The sequence below is a fragment of the Notechis scutatus genome, unplaced genomic scaffold (assembly GCF_049901735.1).
Source record: "Notechis scutatus isolate UNSWTSFEM ecotype Mainland unplaced genomic scaffold, rNotScu1.2 NSCUCTG81, whole genome shotgun sequence".
Taxonomy (NCBI): Eukaryota; Metazoa; Chordata; class Lepidosauria; order Squamata; family Elapidae; genus Notechis; species Notechis scutatus.
The window spans coordinates 57,694-84,568 of NW_028263126.1; the positions used below are offsets into that span (position 1 = coordinate 57,694).

The following is a 26,875-nucleotide window of genomic DNA, read 5'->3' on the forward strand; positions in this document are numbered from 1 at the left end:
ACAGGAGAGAAACAACCGACCGTCACTAATGCCATTCTGCAAGCGACACTATTATCCCTGCAAGAATCAATGTCTAGAATGCAGGAGATTATGATTAGGAATCACAATGAGACCAGAGCCGATATTAGCGAACTGAAGGAAGAAATGGGGAAATTAAAAGAGGAGATGAGAGCAGATATACAGAAAGTCGAAGATAAGGTTGGGACAATGCAATTGGCTATGGAAAGAACTGAAATAAAAATAAAAGAAATAGAGAGAAGGACAGAGCGAGCGGAGAGGAACCTAGAAAGGACTGAAGAAAGCTTTAAAAATGTTAATAGAGAAATGGAAGATTCCTTGGTCCAACTTGAGATGGACAGAGCAGCGGCATACCTAAGGTTCCAAAACGTGGAGGAATCCAAAAATGAAGAACTAGTGCAATTAATGGCAGGTTTGTTGGCTGATCTAGTTGGAAAAGAGAAAGATGACTTACTTAAAGAATTCGACGAAGTCTATAGGATGAATACCAGTTACGCAAGGCGTCACAAGTGCCCAAGGGAGATCCATATCCGCTTTTCAAGAAGATGCTTGAGAGATCTAATACTTAGAATGGCCAGAGATGAGAGAGTATTATATAAGGGCAAAGAGATCATAGTTCTCAAGCAGATTCCAAGAAAAGTGAGGGCCTTAAGGCAAAAATATAAATTTTTAGCTAACCACTTAAATAAAAAGAAATTTCATTCAAATGGCAAATTCCAGAAGGGATGCTAATATGGTGGAAGGGAAGAAAAATTAAAATAGATTCAATAGAACAAGCACAAGACTTTCTAGAACAGCTAACAACCACGGAGGATCAACACACTAAGGAGGAAACCCAAAGGAACATGCAGGAAGATCGGAACCGCCATAGGAACAAGGAAGAAAGACCCGTCCAAACTCAAGGAAAAGACAACTTACAACAAGAAAGAGTAGAAACATCCCCATACCTCCTACAAGAAGAGAGCCGTATAATTACGAGACAAAAAGCGAGGCAGACTTAAGTAAATGGAGGAAGGAAGTAAAATCCTTTCCATCAACATAAACGGCCTAAATTCAAGAGCTAAAAGGAAGAGGATTCTAACTAAACTAATAAAACAAAATGTTGATATAATTTGCATACAAGAAACACACATTAGGAAAAGTGAGGAGAAATTTCTAGACTGTCCGAAACTGGGAAAATTATTCACAGCACCAGCTGATGAGCACAAAAAGAAAGGTATTGCAATATATGTGAGAGATGATTTAAAAGCGGAGTTAATCTGGGCGGATCCTGAAGGAAGGACCCTGGTGGTACAAACTTCGATTAATGGCATTACATTTTTACTGGTAGTAATCTATGCCCCAAATGATGATCAAGGTAAATTTTTCAAACATCTTCATCAAAAAATAATAGATTTCGGAAAAGGCAATATTTTTCTGATTGGCGATTTTAACTCTATTGCTGACTACTGGAAGGATCATAGTAACATGAGTAAGAATAAAAAAGGAAAAAGAGAATTTTCGAAGCCATGTAAGGAGATGATGTACGAACTGAATCTGGTAGATATTTGGAGGAAACTAAACCCAAAAAAAGAACAGTTTACCTATTACTCTAACCCACACAAAATTTGGACAAGAATAGATATGGCTTGGATAAATGGTGAATTAATTAATGAAATCAAAGATAGCGAAATCTTACCAAATGACTGGGCTGACCATAACCCAATTCAAATAACCTGGAGAGGTAGAAGAAAACCAAAAAGAAGATGGACTCTTAACACTCACTTAATAAAAGAAGAAGAATACACTAATAAATTGAAAGAAGAACTGAACTTCTTCTTAAAAGAAAATAATAATGAACTAACTTCGAAACAAAATATATGGGACACAATGAAGGCATTTATAAGAGGAACAACTATCTCTTACAATGCTATGAGAAATAAAAGAAAGTATGCCCAACAAAGTAACTTACAACAAGAAATTAAGGATTTAGAAACCCAATTACAAAAGAACCCCAAAAATCAATGAATACAGAATCAGTTAATAACAACTAAACACAATCTAAATTTATTGGAACAAGAAAAATTGGAGAGTAGTCTGAAAATGACTAAACAAATTTATTTTGAGCACGCAAACAAGCCAGGGAGATGGTTAGCCCACAAACTTAAGAAAATGAAAGAAAAAAGATTGATACACCAATTAATGGACGAGAGGGGCAATTTGCAAGAGGAGATAGAGAAGAAAAAAGAGATCACTTTTAAATACTTCAGGAAATTATACAAAAAGGAAGATGTTTGTGAGGACAAAATAATGAAATATCTAGAGGAAGCGAACGAAAAAGCAATTGGAGAGGAAGAGATAGAATTATTAAACAAAAATATAACATGGTCTGAACTGAAGTCAGCAATAGAGAAGCAAATTAACAATAAAGCGCCAGGACCGGACGGGATACCTGTAGAACTTTACAAAACAATCATAGAACAAATTGGACCACTGATGCTGGAAGTATTCAATGAGGTACTCCTAGCAGCCAAGATGCCGGACTCGTGGAGGGGAGCCTTAATTTCGCTGATCCCAAAGGAGGACCTAGACCATAGACTTATTAATAATTATAGACCAATCTCGCTCCTGAATGCAGATTACAAACTATTCTCTTCTATAATAGCTAATAGACTAAAACAGGTTCTAAACACACATATCCATGAAGATCAAAATGGATTTCTCCCATTTCGACAAATTAAGAATAATCTAAGAACTGTGATACACATTTCAGAATACTATGAAGCCCATCCGGAAAAACAATTTGCATTTATGTTTTGGACGCTGAAAAAGCATTCGACAATTTAAATTGGCATTTTTAATTCAAAAATATACAATATGAACCTCGGCACTAGATTCAAACGTCGTCACTACAATTTACCATACTCAACAGGCAAATATTCTAATAAATGGGGAACAAACTGACCCAATAAAAATAGAAAAAGGGGTTAGACAGGGTTGCCTCTCTCTCCTCTGCTTTTCATATTCGCCCTAGAATCTCTTTTGACGTATATTAGGCAAAATTCGAGAATTAGAGGACTGAGGATTAAATCAGAAGAGTACAAAGTACAAGCCTTCGCTGATGATTTGGTTTTTTTCTGGAGGAGCCTATAGAAAAAGGACATAACTTATTAGAAGAACTAGAACGATTTGGAGAAGTCGCAGGATTTAAAATTAATAGGGGTAAAACGAAATTAATGTCTAAAAATTTAACAGGAGACCAGAATAAAGAGCTAGAGACAATAATGGGAATACAGGTGACAAAAAAAATTAAATACTTAGGAATTTGGCTTACTCCACAAAGCAAATCATTAAAAGAAAACAACTATGACAAACTTCTCCAACAATCCAAGAAAGATTTAGATTCCTGGAGTACATTACAACTTTCCTTAAAAAAATTTTATGGAATTAAACAAGATAACATTGAAATTTATTTGGCAGGGGAAAAAAGCTAGGATTAATGTAAAAGCCCTACAAGATTTGAAAAGCAGAGGAGGGTTAGGCCTGCCAAACTGGGAAGTATATTACAAGGCAGCCACCCTACTATGGATAAAGGAATGGGTGAATTTAACTAACAAAAGAACACTAATATTAGAAGGCCACGATATGCAGAAAGGATGGCATGCCTTTCTGTGGGAAACTGGGAAACCCAGGCAATCATATTTCCATAGGCATCTTATCAGGGACTCTCTATTAACCAATTGGAAAAAAGTATGTAAAAAACTTTATCTAAAAATACCGATTTGGCTATCTCCAATGGAAGCGATAGTACACCCTAATAATTTGGATATAACTAAAATGATTAAGTATGAAAATTTATTAGACCCACAAGGAAAACTGAAAACCCGACAAGAATTACAAGAGTGAGGATTTAAAATTTATCAGTGGGTGTACCTTCAAATTCATAGTAGATATAAACAAGATATTAAGGAATTTGGAATCTACAATAAATTACAGACTTTAGACAAAATTCTATTAGGACCGAGCAAAAAAAATATATCTAAATTTTACAAACATTTATTAGAAACTGAATTTGAACAAGAAATTGTCAAAGGAAATATGATTGCGTGGAGCAGAAACGTAGGACGGAGCATTACTCTAGCAGAATGGGAAAGGATCTGGAACAGGAACATTAAGATCACGAAATCGGCAGCTTATAAAGAAAACACATATAAAATGTTTTATAGATGGCACCTGCCCCCTTCGAGATTGGCAAAGATGCACCCCAACACGAGCCCCAATTGTTGGAAATGCCAAAGCATAGAAGGTACCTTCTTCCATTTGTGGTGGTCATGCAAGGAAACCCAGAAGTACTGGCAAAAAATTAGGCGCTGGCTAGAGGAAATAACCAAGGAACAAATAGAGTACAAACCAGAGTCCTACCTTCTAGGAATTTTTGATAAACAAATACCCAAAAAATCGAAGTATATTGTAATTCATATCTTAACCGCAGCCAGACTGGCATTTGCCCAGTGCTGGAAATTATCTTCCATTCCCACTGAACATATGGTTATTCAGAAAATTTTACAATGCGCCGAAATGGACAAACTAACCCAAGCACTAAAAAATAAAGAATCCTCATCCTATTACAACAATTGGAATCCATTGTATAATTGGCTAAACCAAAGATAGATCACCTCTAGGAAAATTATGGCCGAGGGCCTCCGAAGCAGAGATAAAGAAAAGCACCGCCGATGATACTTTTGAAGAAGAAAGGATCTTACAGACAGTCACAAAATATGGTTTTATTTTAACTGTTTTCCCTACTCTATCCTTCCCCTCCCTTACTTTTCCCTTTCCCCTCTCTTAGGCTTTCCTCTCTCTCCCTCTTGGCCTATGCCAAGGCCTATTTGTCTTTTTGTTGTACATAATTTGTAGTTATGTTGTTCTTTTTAAGGTAAAACTAATAAAGTATTTTTCCAAAAAAAAAAAAAAGAAAGAAATATCTGGTGCCACAAACTCCTTTGTCAACTTTAAAGCAAAAGTTTGTTGATTGCAACTATTGCTGCTTTTCAGTTGCCACAAAGCGAGGGGGCGAGGGAGAGCTACCTGTGGAATGCTCGTTCCAGACTGCAACAAGAAACTGTCCCATGGGAACTCCTGGGAGAAGTAGCAAGTCTCCAGAAGTTGAAGAGGATGGGGACTATTGAATTTCAGGGTGGAGTGGAGTAGGAGCTGCACCAGGAAAGGTAGGCTTCTGAGGACTCATAAAGTGGCAATGTTTTAGGGAACAGACCTTTTTGCATGCCAAAGCATTCTAAGTGTGGTCATCATAGCTTTTATAAAGTGGTACTAATACTTCATGTGATTTTGATTCTATGCCTCTGTTTATACACAACCAAGGATTGTGTTAGCTTTTTTTTTTTGCTGCTGCCGCATAGTCATGTGGCAATCTTGTTCCACTACCTCCCTTCTCTGACTTAAACAACCAGGTTCTTTCTTTATTTCTTTTTTTTTACTTACTTGTTTATTTATTAAATTTTTGTCAGGTGATGGACATACGTTTATCCCGAGAATGTTTAAAATCAGTTGTTGATTTTGATGCTCTCAATAAACTGCTCTAAAAAGATTGGACACAAGATAAAATTTGTCTAATGTGGTTAGATCCACGGAGTTCCTCTTGAGAAGGGTTACAACACTGCCTACTTCAGGGCAGATGGATACAGCCCCCTCCAGGGGAAAAAAATCATTAATTATCCTGAAATTGAGAGTATCTCCAAACTTTGAAGGCTTCTAGAAATCCCTTAAAATGTGATATTTTCCAACAGTCCTGGGGATCCCCTGACAATACAACCCTGTGTGCTGGATGCATGGTAGGTAGTGTCTTGATGTACTTCTCTCTTGATTTCTTATGGGTGTTACCATAAAAGAGGAGCTGACCTGGGGCACTCACATTGCAGCATTGGTCAAAAGGGCCCAGCAGAGATTATACTACCTGAGACTCCTCAGAAAACAACAGCTGAATGAAAAATTGCTGGTAACCTTCTACCATTGACCATAGAAATCATTTTAAGTTACCGCACCTGTGTGTGGTTTGCCAATTGCACAATGGCAGATAGGACAGCACTCCAGAGGGTTAACATCATTGCTCAGAGGATCATTGGTTGCCCTCTCCCCTCTTTGGAAGAGCTTCATAGCTCCCACTGCCTTAAAAAAATTCAAAATATTCTAAAAGCTTCATCTCATCCTGGGCACCCGTTTTTTGAATTATTACCATCTGGCAGATGGTACAGGACAATAAAAACAAGGACACATAGACTGGAAAACAGGGAAGTATCCCAGGGCAATAGCTCTGTTGAATTATACTGTATAGTACCATGTTGGTGGGTGGGTTTTCAATTCAGTGTGTGGAGTGTGAAGGATGTGCATTTGTGTTTATTTTCATGGTCATGATGTGCAGTGAAGATGGTGTTTGATTTCATTGTACGAGGTGCAATGACAATAAAGTAAAGTTAACTAAACTTAGCATTTAGTTCTCGTTGTTTTAATTTTTAATTTGTGATTTAATTGTGTACCGTCCAAAGTCACTTTGTGCGAAATAGACAACCATATAAATGTGATCAATACATTTGAAAAGAAAGAGCCTTAAAGAAGATTAATTGGTGAAGGAATTCAAGAAGAGGAACTGAGTCTGTTATCTGCCAAGTCTTTTTATCCAATAAAAATGGGAAGATGAAGCAATATATTTCCATCCTTTCTAGATTTGGCAACAATTTTAAAGAGATAATGAAATTGACATTGGTATTTATTCGTAGATTGGTCTTTTATTAGTTCTCCTTTCCCCCCTTCTTTTTGTTCCTTTTAATCCCAGCACTGTATGTTAGTATTTTTTTTTCCTTTCAGAACCACAATCATATTCATTTTTGGTTGGTATTATAACAGTTTTTATCTCAATATTTAACAATGCAAATTGAAAAGATAAGAAAAGGTGGGAAGTAAATATGCACTTGATGGTTTTATGATGAGTCCTCTGTTTGGTTTTTATTTGTTCTTTGAACCCAACTTCTCCCCCTTCATTGTTTCAGATATTTAGATATTTCAGCTTATAAGAGTTTATGATCTTAATAAAGAGTAATTGTTTAAATGTATGATTGATGTATCTTTTGGCCTGTAGTGTAAGGTTGATTTGGATGAGCAAAGTGCATTGATCTAAAATCATACTCAAGTTACAAGGAATTCATATATTTCTAAGAAAGATAAATATGGAACAACTCATCCAAACTGGCAAAATATTAAAAAAAAGATTTCCTACTCAATTACATCCTTCTTCCTAACTCATCCTTTGAGATCTTTTTCTTTTGCCTCCCATTAGGGAAGAAATTGGACACCATTGAAATTAAAAACAAAACCATCAAACGTATATGACTCTTTAAGATGTATATTGATCAGAGTGCTTTGGATGAATTCAGAAGGTTTCCCTATGGTGTCACCAACCTTCCTGAGTTGAGATGGTCCCCTCTGGACAAGGAACACAATCATAGCAGCAAACTGGTTCTCCTTCTCGAACTTTCTTGACAAATCCTGGCTGACATTTTTCCACACATTTGGACTGAGGCAGAGACTGGAAAGAAAAAGAAAAATGCCAAAGGAAAGAGGTTAATCTCACCATCTATGTAACATGGAGGTAGACAGAAACATTAGCCAAGTAATCTCTGGGCTTAAGATAGAAAAATATGAAATCCCAGACAACTTCCAAATGATTGCAGGAATACACTTGCAGGCGGATGCCTCATTTAGTTCCTCCTTTTTCTTTGGGCCTTTCTACTTAATAAAGTCTGGAGGGATGAAATGAGAAAAAAATTAAACATCAAGTCACACTTAGTTCCTCCTCATAGTGTAATTCACATGCATTCCTCCATTCTTCATATATGCGTGATTTTAAAATAAGATATCCACTTATTTTAAATTTTAGACTAAATTTTATTGTAAAAGATGTATTACATTTCTATTCCATTTGTGAACTTTATCAAGATTAACTGACTAATTAAATGATTGATTGATGTATATTTTATACATCAATCCATTTATTTAAAATTGTATTTATTTTTAATTTATTTAAAATACCACATTTTTTGGAGTATAAGATGCTCCAAAGTATAAGACCCACCTACCTTTTGGGGAGGAAAAGAAGAAGAAAAAATCTGCCTCTGCCTCCCAGCAATTTGCCTCCTTGCAGCAAACAGCTTCAGCACAGCCTGATTAGCATAAGGAGCTGATTGTTAGTTGGATCAGCCTCCCTACAATCAATTGTTTCAGGCTGCAGGGATTGACATAGCCTATTGCTGTCTCCGTGTGCCCCATTTTTACCCCATTCCAAGTGGCAGGAATCAGAATGGGCAGAAAATGTAGCACATGGAGGCTGAAAAAGTGTGTCTTATACTCCAAAAAATGGAGTAAATTAAAACTGTGATTAAAAAAGAAACATCTAATTGGTAAGATGTAGAGTGGTTTCTTCTGGATTGCAAAACTTCTTTTTGAAAACAGTTCAAAATGATCTCCTCGTTAAGATACAAAGGAAAAATTCTTTACAAGTAAAGGCTGTCAACCTTAAACATGATGTTCCTCACCTGTATATTTATTTGATCAATTTATACGGCTGCCATGCTGGTTAATTAAAAGTAAAACTGACTAATTTCTAAAATTATAGTGAGGTGAGATGGAGGTGAAAATGTGTCCATCAAAAAGGGTGAGTCAGGGATCTTCCAATGTACCACGTGGAGTCATGAGTGAGAGCTCTGTGTGGGAAAGTGATATACAACACAAGGTATCCAATACAAGGTACCCGATACAATTAGGTGACACAAGCTAACAGGGAAATGCACACCTGTATTCATTATAAGTTTGGAGACTCCCAGAGTGGCTTAAGATAGTTAACAATCCAAATAAACATTTGCATGCAAGGCAGTGGTGGGATTCAAAAAAATTTACTACTGGTACTGTGGGCGTGGCTTGGTGGGCATGGCATGGCTTGGTAGGTGTGGTGTGGCTTGGTGGGCATGGCAGGGGAAGGAAAAGTCTCCCTTCCCTTCCCACTCCTGGGGAAGGTAAAATCTCCCTTCTCTTCCCATTCCTGGGGAAGATTACTGGAAAATCCCATTCCCTCCCCACCCCACTAACCTGCTTTCCAGCTCTGTTCTCTTGTGCAGGGCAACAAAAGAAGACCCAGCCAATCAGCTGGGACTCGGGAGGCAGAGAAGAGATGGGGAAGGGCCAGTCAGAGGTGGTATTGGCTGGTTCTCTGAACTATTCAAAATTTCCACTACCGATTCTCCAGAACTTATCAGAACCTGCTGAATACCACCTCTGATGCAAGGGATTTTCAGATGAAGGACACTCTTAAAAGCCAATGCCAAAACCTAAGTAACATTTCCCTTGAAATTGTTCTTTAATACTTCTGATATCAGGATTATTATTTTTTGCACTAAAGTTGTGTTTCAGTACTTCAGTTTTCAGGCCATTATTGTGGTGTGATGGGCAGCAAATACATTTAATCAATCAATGAATAAATAAGCTCACATCAGACCAGTCATTGTTATATCATGTGAACCAAAAGCCTTGGACCTCCTTGATGGTCCTCCCCAACCATGAGCCTGCAATTTTGGGAGACCCCTGACTCCAATCAGGGCAAGATGAAGTGTCAGGGCTCTAGCATCCACCCCCATTCGAATGGGGCACATTCTCCACTGGGACACATCCAAAGCCAAGTGTCATCAATCATGCTCTCCAGTAATAATCTTGCATGCCAGAAGCTTTGGCCACCTAGCAATTATCTATGAAAGCATTTAAGGAATGTACTACTTCCCCCACTCCCTTTTTGCTGACAACTCTAAAAGACCAGAGAAATATTTGCTTATTAAGGTTATTTCCCACTGGGATCAACAAGACTTCCATCCAATTTGGATTCCATTTCATCAGATTGAGACCAAACTTGAACTCAGGTCCCGATCCACAGAATTGCCTTCACCTTTGATATTTGAAGAGAAGAAATTAGTGAAACTGAAACTAGTAACACCAAAATCCTCAGCATATGAGGCAGTAGTGGGATCCTACCTTAGACACTACTGGTTCAGTGGGAGATCGTGCGCTTACGCGCACTCCTAACATATGCACCCCTAAAAGCCAATCAGCTGAGGGAGTAAAGAAGTGACCCTCCCACCCTCCCATGCTCTTTTCAGTCTTTTCTCCTCTCAGATGATCTTTGGAGGATTGTTTTCTTCCTCTCAGCTGATCTCAGGCATTTGTTTTACTATAGGTTCGAGGAAACCGGTCCAAACTGGTAGCATACAACCACTCATATGATGCCCTCTCTCACCAGGTTTATGGAGATATTAAACTGCATATAAAATGGCAGAGATTTGTGTCCTAAGTAATAATCACTCCAAATCTCATTTTGGAAATAGCTGAATCAGGTTATAACAGTATTCAGCATTATAGCATCTCTTGGTCAATAGATCTGAAAACACCCTATCTGTCTAAGAAAATTATAGATGTTTTACTCCACACATTCAATTCCCAGTCAAGGTTACCCACCCTTTTGACTAGATTTAGCCCACATGAAATGGATTGTAAGTCTTTGGCGGGGGAGTTGTATCAATATTTTCCTCACCTTGTTCAGCAACTTTAGCTGTGACCAAACATCTTGGTTGATTATAATTCTCTGCCTTTCAAAACTCCCCAATTCCTTGTTGATGGGATCCTCCATGGGCAGAAACACCCTACTAATGATCCGCAGATCTGTTGCTATGTCTCCATTTTGGTCCAAATACACTTTCAACAAAGAAAGATTGTACAATTCATTCTTCTTTAAATATGGATGGAACTAGAGTGGAAACATTGAGGAATTTTAAGAAATCTTGTTTTCTTACCTCAGATCCTATTTTTACATTTTAATCTTTCTTCTACAATTGTTTAACTTGCAAATATTGTGAGTTGGGAGAACAAGTGTTGCCATTGTCTTCAAAGCTCAAGAACAAAGGTTTAGTAATAGTTCTCAATTGTGTGTGTGTGTGTGTGTGTGTGTGTGTGTGTGTGTATTCTTAAGTTTTCACGGGTACTTACATGTATGGTATTCAGCTTTGTTCGGATATTTTCCCACGTTATTATAGTTGTGCTTTTAAAGTTGTAGCAACATTTCGGCAGAATCATCCAGCTCCTGTATTGTGTTCATCTGTGAGTCAGACTTTTACAGTTGTTTCATTTTTAAATTTGGTGCTAGCCTACGCTGTGCCAGAATGTTTTTTTCTTCATCCTGATTGGTTGGGAGTCTTGGTCTGTGTTTATTGGTCTTGGAGTTTGCTGTGTTCTGCTTGATTGGTGTCTCTAATATCTTCTGTCTGTTTTGTAGCTTTTTTTGTCTTGATTGGCTGGCAAGATTGTGTTTCCTGTATTAGAGGCTTTTAGTGTGGCTTGGCTCTGAGTAAACAGACGGCTATCATTTATTAGGAACCTAGGTTTCATCTGGGTGCCTGGTTGGTGTGTGTTTGAACTGGAGGTATCAAGGGGAATCTGTTTGTGCCCAGGTGTTTGCCTGGCTTGTGGTGTGAAGATTTTTTTGTTTGAGAGTGCAGGCTTCCAGATAATTGACAGTCTGGTGGAGTCATCTCTTCTATTCATGCTTTCAGGTCTTTTTTCAATCTCTATGGCTTCTCTGATAATTCTGTGGTGGGAGTTTTCTATAGTGGCTAGGGTTTTGGTGCCATTGAAGTCGATGCTATGACCTGTGGCTTTCATGTTCATTTCTGATTAGGGCTAATTCTGTTCTTTTCAGGGTCCTTTCAGTGGCTGAAGTTTTGGAATGAAATCTGAGTTGGAAGCATATGGGGAACACATTTTTGTCTTGGCAATCGCATAGGAATGTGAGATCACACAAGATGGTGGCTCTTCGGAGTTCGAGTTTCTCGTAGGTCCTGGTTAGCCAGAAGGTTTCCTCCCCATAGAGGTAAAATATTTGTTTTCGTAGATTTTCACAGGCACAGGTATGTAGGACTAGGTTTGTTCGGGTCTTTTCCCATATAAGATTAAGAGTATCTTGGTGATGTTTTGGCGAGGTCCCTCTCGCCATCCTCAGGCTGGTACTAGATGGATCTTGTCTTTGGGGTTTCTTAGGATTCCAAAGAAACACTATCACCAATCTAATCTGAAAAGAGATACCCCCAAAAAACCAAGACACAGAACAAGACAATGGTATTGCACTTCTCCCCTACATCAAAGCCACCACAGACAAAATCAGCAAAATTCTCCACAAACACAATATCAGGACAGCCTTCGGCACTGACCACAAAATAGCCAACATCCTAAGAAACCCCAAAGACAAGATCCAGCTAGAAAACCACGGAGTTTATGAAATACCATGCAACAATTGCCCAGCCACATACTTTGGACAAATCAACAGGAGAATAAATGTACGCATCGCAGAACACAAAAACATAATCAGAAGAGAAGAAAATACTTCCTCCCTCTTCCAGCACCTTAAAGCCACAGGACATGAAATTAATTTCGAAGGAACCAAATTAATATCCAACGCTGAACACTGCAGCAAGAGAATAATCAGGGAAGCCATTGAGATAGAGAAACAACTCCATAACATGAATAGACGGGACGATACCTCCCGCCTACCAGACATCTGGAAGCTAGCCCTCACCAACAAATGAGTCCCAGCCACGAAAACCAACACCAGACCTAAAACAACACGGGACACCACCACCAATCCCCCTCATCAGACCCAGGCCCAAGCCCATCCTATAAACAAAGGACAACCACCATCCAGAAAACAGACCACGGCTGCTTTGCCAGCTGTCGCACCCCCGACCCCAAAACCAAACAAGCAGACACACACCAAGAATACAAAAATGTTATGTCTCACCTGTATCCACAGGTGAGATTACAAAGTTCCAGAGTTCAAAATATTCAAACAAGAACAAAACCAGACTCAAAAGAGTTAACTGTACTGTTTTCCAGTCCTTGGCAGTCTTCCCGGAATCTGTCTGGCAATTCAGAATTGTTCATAAATCACAATGGCCGCTTCAAACGTATCCTTTCGAATCCACAAAGCACTTTGCTCCAAGCAAAGATTGAGAGTCAGCACGCCTCCTTAAATCCCCTGGATGGGCGTGTCAATCTCTCTAATCAATGTCTGGCTTGATGACTCCTTTCCGATTGTGATTGACGTTTCAATCTTCTCCTAGTTCTAGCGTCAAGCCAACATCCGTCAGTGTCCTCCTCGCTAGAAACCTCTGGCTCATTTTGTGGATCAGCTGCTTGCATGAACGAAGTCGAAGGTTCTGGAGAGGATTGTCTCTCCGACAATCTCTCATCTTCCTGGCTCACATCTGTGTCCTCTGATAATTCAGACTCCATATTCACAGCAGGCTCAAACCTTCCATCTTCAGAGATATCAGAATCAAAACTCCCAGCAGGGTCAATCCTTCCAGTCACAACACTATCCCTCACCGCAGGGCCCTTCCCCCGAATCTGACGATCAGGATGTGGTTTTGAAGGGAATTGTGCATGATACATCCGAATAAGGTCTGGGGCATGCACCTTGGACACATCCTGCCAAGAACGAATCTCCATTTTTTTTCCAGTCTCCCCACGAAGTACTGGAATTGTCCCTTCAGCCATCGTGAATCATAAATTCCGACCAGTGTAGTATCCATAACAGGTTCAGTGCTGGGCCTAGATGGAGAACCCGTATCTTCTGGAGAATGGAGAGTACACGATGGGGTGTCAGGTACTAACAGGGAGCGGTGAAAAACAGGGTGAATGCGCATGGAGCGCGGAAGGGTGAGCCGATAAGCCACAGGATTAATAACCACCTCGATAGGGAAGGGACCAATAAAGCAATGATCCAACTTCCTAATCGGACGATCGACCCGAAGATGTTTCGTTGACAACCACACCTTGTCACCCACAGCCAACGGAGGCATCGCTTGATGTGAACGATCTGCAAAACGCTTATAATCTGCTTTCGCTCATTCCAATTGTCTGGGAATTAATTGATGCATGGCATATAACTCCAACAAAAAGTCTCATGCCTCTGGAACTGGAGAATCTGCGATTGACAGGGGGAAAAACCTCGGATGGTAACCCACATTTGCCTAAAAAGGCGTCATGTGGGTGGAGGTGTGCCGAGAATTATTAAAGGCAAACTCTGCCAATGGAAGATAGGTCACCCAGTCGTTTTGCCGTTGATTTACAAAACATCTGAGGTATTGGGCGAGGATGCCAATTACTTTCTCAGTCCCGCCATCGGTTTCCGGATGGTGCGCCGACACTAAACATACTTGTACTCGTAGTGCGTTCATTAGACTTTTCCAGAATTGAGCGGTGAACTGAACACCGTGATCTGAAACAACTCTGTCCGGTAAGCGATGTAAACGAAACACGTGTTGTATGAAAAGCCGGGCAGTAACCCGAGCCGAGGGTAATCTTCTACATGGGATGAAATGGGCCATCTTAGTGAGCATGTCAACCACCACAAGTACCGTCGTATAACCCGACGACGAGGGAAAGTGCGTTAAAAAGTCCATGGATATCGCCCCCAGGGTCTGTTCGGAATCGGAAGTGCTTGCAGAAGTCCAGGAGGCGCACCTGACGCAGTCTTCACTTGTCGACACGTAATACAAGAGGCAACGTAAGAAAAGACGTCATGTCTGACTCGAGGCCACCAAAAAGTCCATTTAACCAAGTGAAGAGTTTTAAAGAAGCCAAAGTGGCCTGCAGCAGGGTTGTCATGACATTGCGTCATGATGAGGTCTCTAAGTGTCCTGGTGGGTATGTATAATAGTCCTCGATGACGTAGCAAGCCCTCCTCTAGAGTCCATGGGGAGTCAGGTTCAATTTCCCTTATTCTTTGCTGTGACCAAGCGTCTAAGCGCTGTGCCTCTCTTACTCGAGCCCTTAAATCCACCGGATCCTGAATAATGGCCAAAGATTCTGGTGGCAGCACCGTACGTGGAGGAGGAGTGTCCTCGGGGCCAATATACCCGGGTTTATGAGACAGGGCGTCCGCTCTCTGATTCTGTCCAATGGGAACGTATGTGACTGAAAAGTTGAACCTAGCGAAAAACAATGACCATCGGATCTGTCGTTGGTTCAACTTCTTGGCAGTGGACAAATGTTCCAGGTTAGGGTGATCCGTCTGAACCTCCACCTTGTGCCGAGCCCCCTCCAGATGATGTCGCCATGTCTCAAAGGCAGCCTTAATGGCCAGCAACTCCTTCTCCCAAATGGTATAATTGCACTCAGAAGTTGTGAGCTTCCTTGAATAATATGCGCACGGGAAAAGAGGTGCGCCATCCATTGGGGCTTGCAACAACACCGCCCCAATAGCTACATTAGAGGCATCTGTCTCGACCACAAATGGACGATTCGGATCAGGATGCCTCAATATAGGTTCAGCAACGAAGGCTTTCTTTAGAGCCTCAAAAGCCTGTTGCTGCGGGGGCCCCCACTTGAACGGGACCTTCTTGCGAAGGAGCTGCGTGATGGGATCCGTCAGCTTGGCAAAGTCCGGAATGAAGGTCCTGTAGTAATTGGCGAACCCCAGGAGATGTTGCACGTCCTTTACTCGACGAGGGGGTTCCCAACTACACAAGGCCTCTATTTTCCTTGGGTCCATGGCAATGCCCTCGGGAGAGATGATATGCCCCAAGAACTCTATGGAAGTCTGGAAAAAGAAGCATTTCTCCAGTTTCGCATAGAGTTTATGCTCCTGAAGACATTGTAATACCTGACGGACTTGACGAAGGTGGCTCTCCCTGGACCGCGAGTAGATCAAAATGTCATCCAGGTACACCGCCACGAATCGGTCAAGCATGTCCCGTAAAATGTCATTCATTAAATGCTGGAAAACGCAGGGCGTTGGTCAAACCAAACAGCATTACGGTGTATTCAAAATGTCTGTAGCGGGTGCCAAACACCATCTTCCACTCGTCCCCCTTGCGCATCTGCACCAGGTTGTAGGCCCTCGAAGATCGAGCTTGGTGAAAATAGTAGCCTCCCGCAATCGCTCCATTAACTCTGGAATGAGCGGCAAGGGGTAACTATTTCTCACCGTGATAGCGTTCAACCGGCGGTAATCACAGCACAAACGTAACTCCCCGTCTTCTTTTTACAAAAAGAACGGGAGCAGAAAGAGGAGACGACGATGGTCTGATAAATCCCGGGCCAAGTTCTTATCCAGAAACTCCCGAAGAGCAGCCAATTCGGGCTCAGACATGGAATATAAGCGACCCTTGGGCAGTGGGGCATCAGGTAAAAGGTCCACGGGACAGTCATATGCGCGATGCGGTGGTAACTGATCTGCCTCCTTCTCGCTGAAAACGTCGGAGAAGTCCGATAGCTCCGGTGGTATGGAAGCAGCAGGGGCGGCAATGTCCTGACCAGCGCAGATATGTCTCAGATGATCCACACACTGGAGACTTGGGAACGAAATGACATTCTGCGCCCAAGCCACCAAAGGATCGTGCAATCGTAATCAGGACATGCCAAGAACCATAGGGAGATGGAGGTCCGAGGTGATATAGAAGCTAATCGCCTCCTCGTGGTCTCCGATAACCAAATGCAGCGGCTGGGTAGCAAAGCGAATGGGTCCCGACCTAAGCTCACACCCGTCAATGGTTTCCACCTTGATGGGTGGTTCCACAGCAACCAATGGGACATCAAAGTGTGGTGCAAAGGCCCGGTCCATAAAACTAGTAGTAGCCCCTGAGTCCACCAACGCAACCGCAGGAATCCCCTCCTTCCGGGACTGTAAGAAAACTTGCGTATCCAAAAGTAAATGCCGAGGAGGGCCAGAGTTCACTTCAGCTACTTGGGGTGGTGGTGTGATACGTGCCCGACCTAGGGTTTCCCCAAGGTCGGGCCTACCCCGTTTTCCCGATGGGCTAGGAGTAGATTCTGGCACTGGTCTTCGTGTTCCCCTCTTTTTACAAGAATTGGCAAAATGTCCCGGTCCCCACAATAAAGTCACAAACCTTCCTGGAACCTTCGCGAGCGTTCTTGCGCCGTCAACCAAGGGTGGAGTGCACCCAACTCAATCGACTCCTCGGTCCTGGTCATGGTACTATAAGATACCAATGGAGCAGGTCGTACTGAAGGTTGCGACCTTGAGTGGGAGGGCGGCTCCCTAACTGAGCATTTGGTCCGGCGCTGTTGTAACCGGGCTTCAATGCGCAAGCATTGTACCACTAGCACATCCAGGGTTAAAGCCCGCTCCGCATTCACCAATTCATCTTGGATTTCATCTGCCAAGCCCTCCTGAAATGCATCCATGTGGGCTGACTCATTCCAAGTAGAGTCCATGCAGAGCAGACGAAACTCTGCAATATATTCTTGCAAAGGACGTTTCCCCTGGCAAATGTCCCTCAAACGTCTAGCCACAGTTTGGATCTTTATAGGATTTTCATACATAACCCGTAATTGTTGCTGGAAACCTGGTAGTCACTTAATAAAGGGCTATCTTATGTCAACAGAGGAGTAGCCCATTTAGCAGCCGGTCCTCATAAAAGGCTAATAATAAACCCCACCTTAGCCCGGTCATTAGGAAAATCTTCAGGCCGTAATGACCTGAATAATTGGCATTGTCCCATAAATGCCGGGAACATATCTGTCTGTCCCGAGAATTTATCCGGCACAGATACCGGGCTTTTCCTCAGAGGAGGAGCTGGGGGAGTAACTGGAGCCTGTAATTGTGTTACATGGTTAACCAGTTGAGTTACCTGTTGTGGTAAAACCTGGTTAAGCTGCAAAAGTTGATCTATTTGTTGTTGCTGCTGATCTACCAGTTGCTTTAGTTGTGTTGGGTCCATTTTGGTTATAAGATGGAGTCTTGGCTTGGAGCAAAAATGTTATGTCTCACCTGTATCCACAGGTGAGATTACAAAGTTCCAGAGTTCAAAATATTCAAACAAGAACAAAACCAGACTCAAAAGAGTTAACTGTACTGTTTTCCAGTCCTTGGCAGTCTTCCCGGAATCTGTCCGGCAATTCAGAATTGTTCATAAATCACAACAGTATCCTTTTGAATCCACAAAGCACTTTGCTCCAAGCAAAGATTGAGAGTCAGCACGCCTCATTAAATCATTAAATCCCCTGGATGGGCGTGTCAATCTCTCTAATCAATGTCTGGCTTGACGCCTCCTTTCAGATTGTGATTGACGTTTCAATCTTCTCCTAGTTCTAGCGTCAAGCCAACATCCGTCAGTGTCCTCCTCGCTAGAAACCTCTGGCTCATTTTGTGGATCAGCTGCTTGCATGAACGAAGTTGAAGGTTCTGGAGAGGATTGTCTCTCCAACAATCTCTCATCCTCCTGACTCACATCTGTGTCCTCTGATAATTCAGACTCCACATTCACAGCAGGCTCAAATCTTCCATCTTCAGAGGTATCAGAGTCAAAACTCCCAGCAGGGTCAATCCTTCCAGTCACAACATATATGTATATGTATATGTGTTGTGGCTCCGGGTTTGGATTCTGCTCCTGTGGCAGATATGAGTTCAAGTGAGGAAGACATGGCAGAGAAATATGAACTGGCATTGCTGAGTGATTGGAATAGTAACCAGGATGAGGAGATGGAGGTAACAAGGGATGACAGACCTGAAATATTAGAGTGGTCAGAACCTTCGACCTCCTCTGGTGCTTTATCTAATCAGCAGCCGGGAATGGATGACAGGGAAGGAAGGAGGGAGTTTTCCAGCGGAGATGAGAATCTGGAAAACTTATGGTTAGGCGTTAGGAACAGGAGACGACTAAGGAGACAAACCCAGTTAGAAAGAAAGAGAAGAGCGAGCCAATAATTAGGGTAATTAGCACGTGGCTTAAGTATAAAAGGACACAGCTGGCCTGGTGGAATTCGCCAGAAGCAAAGTGACTTATTGAGTGAGGACGTTACAGCAAGAAGCTCTGAGGATTGAGATTTATTGCCAAGACTGGTTTGCCGGACAGAGTAAAGATTTATGCTGTGGATTGGAATTTCTGCCAGCCGTTATCTTGTGAGACTTTATTCTGTTTGAATTACTTCTGAGACGGCTGCTTTCTGTTTTGCTCGCTTGAATTTGAAGGGGAGTCATAACATTTTTGCTTCTGGCCAAACAAACCATCTTTAACCCAAGATGGATACAAACCAACTGCAGTGTTTGGTAGAGCAGCAACAACAACAAATAAATCAGCTACTTCAAAGCAATGTGACTCTTCAGAATCAGGTGACACAACTGGTAAATCATATTTCCAGCTTGCAAAGCCCTGCTGCTGCTCCCCCTGCCCCTCCCTTGAGGAAAAGCCCGGTATCCATGCCGGAGAAATTTTCAGGGCAAATGGACATGTTCCTGGCATTTATGGGTCAGTGCCAATTGTTTATATCTCTGCGGCCTGAAGACTTCCCAAACGACCGGGCTAAGGTAGGATTTATGATCAGTTTATTAACTGGGCAGGCTGCCAAATGGGCTACTCCCTTGTTAGTTCAAGATAGCCCGTTGTTGGACAATTTCCGGGGTTTTCTCCAACAAATGAGAGTTATGTTTGAGAACCCAATTAAAATACAAACTGTGGAGAGATGGTTACGGGACATTAATCAGGGGAAACGTCCCCTGCAGAAATACATTGCAGAATTTCGTTTGCTGTGTATGGACTCTAACTAGAATGAACCTGCTCATATGGCTGCATTCCAGGAAGGCTTGTCTGATGCCATCAAGGATGAGCTAGTCCATGCAGAGCGGGCTTCAACTTTGGATGCATTGATAATCCAATGCTTACGTATTGAAGCTCGTTTACAGCAATGTGGAAGTAAACGGCCTGTTGTGGAACCACCTTCATTTTCTCGTGCACAAACCACGCCACCGAGAGTTTTCCAAACCACGGTTAAGGCTGAGGAGCCGATGGAGTTAGGTGCACTCCGCCCTCGCTTAACAACGCGAGAACGTTCGAGAAGGTTCCAGGAAGGCTTGTGCCTTTATTGCGGGGGTCCGGGACATTTTGCAAATTCCTGCACTCGGAGAGGGATTCGCAGACCTGTGCCTGAAACCATTTCTTGGCCCGTCGGGAAACGGGGTAGGCCCGACCTCGGGGAAACCTTAGGTCAGGCACATTTTAAACCCCCATCCCAAATTGTCGAAGTAAATCCTGCCCCTCCTCAACATTTACTTTTGGACACTCGTATCTTTTTGCAGTCCCAGAAGGAGGGAATTCCCGCCGTTGCGCTAGTAGATTCAGGGGCTACAACCAGCTTTATGGACTGTGCTTTTGTTAAACATTTTGGAATTCCTTTGATTCCTGTGAATCCACCCATTAAGGTGGAAACCGTAGATGGGTGTGAACTCAAGTCGGGACCTATTCGCTGCGCTACTCAGCCAGTGCGTATGCTTATTGGGGATCATGAGGAGGCGATAAGTTTTTATGTCACCTCGAACCTCCATCTCCCTTTGGTGCTCGGAGTATCCTGGCTGCGTTTGCACGATCCATTGGTGGCTTGGGCGCAGAACGTCATTTCCTTTCCAAGCCTACAATGTGTGGACCACCTGAGGCATGTCTGCACTGACCAAGATATCGCCGCTCCTGCTGTCTCAATACCTTTGGAGCTGTCGGACTTCTCCGATGTTTTCAGCGAACAGGAGGCAGACCAATTACCACCACATTGTGCCTATGATTGTCCCGTGGACCTGATACCGGATGCTCCATTGCCAAAGGGACGGTTATACTCCATGTCGGAGCCCGAGTTGGTTGCACTCCAAGAGTTTTTGAATAAAAACTTAGCTCGGGGATTTATTCGACCCTCGTCATCCCCTTTTTCGGCTCCCGTTCTTTTTGCTAAAAAGAAGTCGGGAGAACTTCGTCTCTGCTGTGATTACCGACGACTAAACTCTATCACCGTGAGGAATAGCTATCCCTTGCCGCTCATTCCGGAATTGATGGAGCGGTTGCGGGAGGCTACAATCTTCACTAAACTCGATCTGTGTGGGCCTACAACTTGGTTCGGATGCGCAAGGGGGACGAGTGGAAGACGGCGTTTGGCACTCGTTATGGTCATTTTGAGTACACCGTCATGCCATTTGGTCTGACCAATGCTCCCGCTGTATTCCAGCATTTGATGAACGACATTTTCCGGGACATGCTGGATAGGTTTGTCGTGGTGTATTTGGACGACATTTTAATTTACTCTCGGTCCAGAGATCACCACCTTCAGCAGGTTCGTCAAGTGCTTCAGCGTCTTCGGGAACATAAACTCTACACGAAACTGGAGAAGTGTTTCTTTTTTCAGTCGTCGATAGAGTTTTGGGGGCACATCATTTCTTCCGAGGGCATTGCTATGGACCCTAAAAAGGTTGAGGCTTTGTGTAGTTGGGAAGCCCTCGTCGAGTCAAGGACGTACAACGCTTTTTGGGATTCGCCAACTACTATCGGACTTTTATCCCGGACTTTGCTAAGTTAATGGATCCCATAACTCAGCTCCTCCGTAAGAAGGTCCCGTTTCTGTGGGGCCCCCGCAAAAACAGGCTTTTGAAATTTTAAAGAAAGCGTTTGTGGCGAGCCGATATTGAGGCATCCTGATCCGAATCGTCCATTTGTGGTCGAGACAGATGCCTCTAATGTCGCTATCGGAGCGGTACTGTTACAAGCTTCGAAGGAAGCTGACAGCTTCAGAGCGCAATTACACCATCTGGGAAAAGGAGTTGTTGGCTATTAAGGCTGCCTTTGAGACCTGGAGACATCATTTAGAGGGGGCTCGGCACAAGGTAGAGGTTCGGACGGATCATCGAAACTTGGAACATTTATCCACAGCTAAGAAGTTGAACCAACGCCAGATTCGGTGGTCGTTGTTTTTCACCAGGTTCAATTTCTCCGTTACTTATGTTCCAAGTGGACAGAATCGGAGGGCAGACGCGTTGTCTCGGAAGCCCGAGTATATCGGTCCCGAGGATCCTCTTCCTCTACGAACGGTGTTACCACCAGAATCCTTGGCTGTACTTCAAGATCCAGTAGATTTGCGGGCTCGCCTACAGGAGGCGCAACGATTAGATGCGTGGACGCAGCAGAGACGGGGGGACGTTGGACCTGATTCTCCATGGTCCTTTGAAGAGGGCTTGCTCCGACATCGGGGTTTATTATATGTACCCACCAGGTTGCTGAGAGCTCTCATCATGACACAATGTCATGATAACCCCGCTGCTGGCCATTTTGGATTTTATAAAACCTTGCATTTGGTCACCCGGACTTTTTGGTGGCCTCGGGTTTGTCACGATGTGTTCTCTTACGTCGCTTCTTGCGTCCAGTGTAGGCAAGCGAAAGCGGCGTCGGGTGCGCCTGCTGGACTCCTCCAACCATTGCCGACTCCAGGCAGACCATGGGGAGCGATCTCCATGGACTTTCTTACGCATTTACCATCCTCGTCGGGCTTCACGACGGTGCTTGTGGTAGTTGATATGCTGACCAAAATGGCTCATTTCATTCCCTGTCAGAGATTACCATCGTCCTGCACTACGGCCCAGCTATTTTTACAGCATATCTTTCGTCTACATGGACTGCCGGATAGAGTGGTTTCTGATCGTGGGGTTCAGTTTACTGCACAGTTTTTGAAACAGTTAATGGCAGCGTTACAAGTTCAGGTGTGCTTAGCGTCAGCGCACCATCCAGAAACTGATGGCGGGACTGAGAAGGTGATTGGCATTCTTACCCAATATTTGAGGTGTTTTGTTAATCAGCGACAAAGCGATTGGGCGAAATACCTCCCATTGGCAGAATTCGCTTTTAATAACTCGCAGCACACCTCCACTCGTGTAACACCATTCTTCACGAATGTGGGTTATCATCCGCGCTTCTTCCCATTAACATTGATGGATTCCCCGGTTCCTGAGACACAAGATTTTCTGGAGGAACTACAAGCGGTTCACAGTTTAGTAGTACAACAACTCGAAAGGGCAAAAGAAGACTATAAACGGTTTGCGGACCGATCACGTCGAGCAACGCCTCTGTTAACTGTGGGTGACAAGGTGTGGTTATCCACAAGACACCTTCGGATTGATCGCCGAATTAGGAAGCTGGATCATCGTTTCATCGGTCCATTCCCGATTGAGGCGGTAATCAACCCTGTGGCATACCGACTCACCTTACCGCGATCCATGCGCATTCACCCTGTCTTCCATCGTTCTCTTTTGGTTCCTGATTCCCCGGAGTATCCGCTGCGTGCTCCTGCTGGTACGACTTCCCCATCAATGCCCCGTGATGAGCCTGAGGTTGATGACGCGGTGGTCAGCGTTACTGATTCCCGTTGGCTCAAGGGTCGTTTCCAGTATTTAGTCGGGAAGAGAGTGGATGACTCGGAGGTTTTTTCATGGACAGATGTGTCTGCAGTTCATGCTCCAGACATTATTCGGGACTTTCATGAACGTTTCCCTTCGAAACCGCATCCAGATCGTCAGACCCGGGGGAAGGGCCCTGCGGTGAGGGATAGTGTTGTGGCTCCGGGTTTGGATTCTGCTCCTGTGGCAGATATGAGTTCAAGTGAGGAAGACATGGCAGAGAAATATGAACCGGCATTGCTGAGTGATTGGAATAGTAACCAGGATGAGGAGATGGAGGTAACAAGGGATGACAGACCTGAAATATTAGAGTGGTCAGAACCTTCGACCTCCTCTGGTGCTTTATCTAATCAGCAGCCAGGAATGGATGACAGGGAAGGAAGGAGGGAGTTTTCCAGTGGAGATGAGAATCTGGAAAACTTATGGTTAAACGTTAGGAACAGGAGACGACTAAGGAGACAAACCCAGTTAGAAAGAAAGAGAAGAGTGAGCCAATAATTAGGGTAATTAGCACGTGGCTTAAGTATAAAAGGACACAGCTGGCCTGGTGGAATTCGCCAGAAGCAAAGTGACTTATTGAGTGAGGACGTTACAGCAAGAAGCTCTGAGGCTTGAGATTTATTGCCAAGACTGGTTTGCCGGACAGAGTAAAGATTTATGCTGTGGATTGGGATTTCTGCCAGCCGTTATCTTGTGAGACTTTATTCTGTTTGAATTACTTCTGAAATGGCTGCTTTCTGTTTTGCTCGCTTGAATTTGAAGGGGAGTCATAACATATATGTATATGTATATGTGTATGTATATATATATATGTGTGTGTATATATGTGTATATATGTATATGTATATGTATATGTATGTATGTATGTTAAATATATATATATATATATATATATATATATATATATATATATATATATATATATATATATATATATATATATGTTTTCTTAAAACAGAAAAAAACAGACAGAAGAAATCAGAGACACCCATCAAGCAGAACACAGCAAACTCCGAGACCAATAAACACAGAGACCAATAAACACAGACCAAGACTCCCAACCAATCAGGATGAAGAAAAAACCATTCTGGCACAGCAATAGGCTGCCCCAAATTTAAATCTGAAACCACTGTAAAAGTCTGACCCACAAACGGACACAATACAGAAGCCTGATGATGGCAGATGAGATTCTGCTGAAACGTTGCTACAACTTTAAAAGAACTACAATGACGTGGGAAAATACCCGAACCAAGCCGAACACCATACATACATACATACATACATACATACATACATACATATATATATATATATATATATATATATATATATATATATGTGTGTGTGTGTGTGTGTGTGTGTGTGTGTGTGTGTGTGTGTGTGTGTGTGTTGTGGCTCGGAGATTTGAGCCTGCTTTGTTAGAGGACAAAGACTTGGACAATGAGGAAGAGGAGGATTTGGCTCTGAGGTTTGAGCCTGCTTTGTTAAAGGATTTGGAGTTGCCTTCCTCCCCAGGACTTTCCTATTCGGCAAGACCTTCCTCCCTGATTGTGCCTCAGGTGTCGGCAGATAACCAGGAGAGCGTATCAGAGTCTCTGATTGAAGATCAAGCTGAGGAAATTTTAACCAGCCACATAACCAAAGAGATCCAACACACGATCATACCCAGAGAGAAATCTTCCAGATGCCCCAAACTATACGGCCTCCCAAAAATACACAAAGAAGGCATACCTCTCAGACCCATAGTCAGCTCCAGAGGAGCACCACTACAAAACCTAGCTAAACACTTAGCAAAACAGCTATAGCCCCATGCTGAAACAGCCGCTTCACATGTACAAAACTCATACCACTTCTTGGAATTGATCAAAGATCTACATGTGGAGCAGGAAGATCTGCTTGTAAGCTTCGACGTGGTTTCACTATTCACTCAAGTCCCGATAAAAGAGGCCCTGGAAATCATCAAAAGTAAATACCAACCAGCTAAACACCTCATGGAACTAACAGAACACTGCTTAACCAACACATATTTCATATACAAATGACAAAGATACAAACAAATTGAAGGAGCCCCTATGGGATCACCACTGTCACCTGTCATTGCAAACCTGTTCATGGAAGAATTTGAATCCAAAGCCCTGGCCAATGCCATCCACAAACCCAAACTATGGTTAAGATACATCGATGACACATTCGTGATTTGGCCCCATGGAAAAGAAAACCTAAACAACTTCCTAACACACCTAAACAGCACACACCCCAAAATCAAGTTCACCATGGAAACGGAAACAAACAAACAACTACCATTCCTAGATGTACTAATCTACAAAAAAACAGATGGCACACTAGGACACACCATATACCAGAAGAAAACACACACCAATCGCTACCTCAACGCCCAATCCCACCACCACCCAGCACAGATAAACTCCGTGGCTAAAACACTAATTACTAGAACCAAATGCCTGGCAGACAAGACACACATTAAGACTGAACTATGCACCCTGACCAAAGTACTGACAGCCAATGGCTTCCACAAAAGCAAAATCACCGGCTTGATCCACAAAAACACAGTGAGACATAATAGAGACCCAGAAGATGAACAGACCTATGGAACAGCTGTCCTGCCCTACATAAGAGGCACTACAGACAAAATTAGTAAGATACTACACAGACACCACATCAAGACTGCCTTCAAAACAGACAGAAAAATAGCAGCCATCCTCAGAAACCCCAAAGATAAAATTGAGGCATATATGAAGTCCCCTGTGCATCATGCCCGGCCACATACATTGGACAGACCAATAGAAGAATAAGTACCCGCCTGGATGAACACAAAAATGCAGTCAAAAAGCTGGAACACACTTCCTCACTAGTCCAACACATGGAAGCAACAGGTCATAGCATCAACTTCAATGGCACCAAAACCCTAGCCACTATAGAAAACCCTAGCCACAGAATCATCAGAGAAGCCATAGAGATTGAAAAAAGACCAGAAAGCATGAACAGAAGAGATGATTCCACCAGACTGTCAATCATTTGGAAGCCTGCACTCACAAACAAAAAAATCTCCACACCACAAGCCAAGCAAACACCTGGGCACAAACAGATCCCCGCTGATACCTCCAGCTCAAACACACCCCAACCAGGCACCCAGATGAAACCTAACTATCTAACTAATGATAGCCATCCATTTACCCAGAGCCAAGCTGCACTAAAGGCCTCCAATAAAGTAACACAATGTTGCCAGCCAATCAAGATACAAAAAGAGCCAAAAAACAGACAGAAGATATTAGAAACACCAATCAAACAGAACACAGCAAACTCCAAGACCAATAAACACAGACCAAGACTCTCAACCAATCAGGATGAAGAAAAAACCATTCTGGCACAGCAATAGGCTGCCCCAAATTCAAATCTGAAACCACTGTAAAAGCCTGACTCACAGATGAACACTATACAGAAGCCTGATGATGGCAGATGAGATTCTGCCGAAACGTCGCTACAACTTTAAAAGCACAACTACTATGACGTGGGAAAATACCCGAACAA

At 42.8% G+C, this 26,875-nt stretch overlaps 1 pseudogene across 1 annotated transcript in view; it reads right to left on the reverse strand.

Moving 5' to 3' along the window:
- LOC113429227 (vomeronasal type-2 receptor 26-like) overlaps positions 1–26,875 on the reverse strand; it is a 41,663-nt pseudogene that overhangs the window by 2,956 nt on the left and 11,832 nt on the right. Inside the window, exon 3 of the transcript XR_015746223.1 lies at positions 7,471–7,597. The product of XR_015746223.1 is annotated as a vomeronasal type-2 receptor 26-like (transcript). The remainder of the gene's footprint in view (positions 1–7,470; positions 7,598–26,875) is intronic.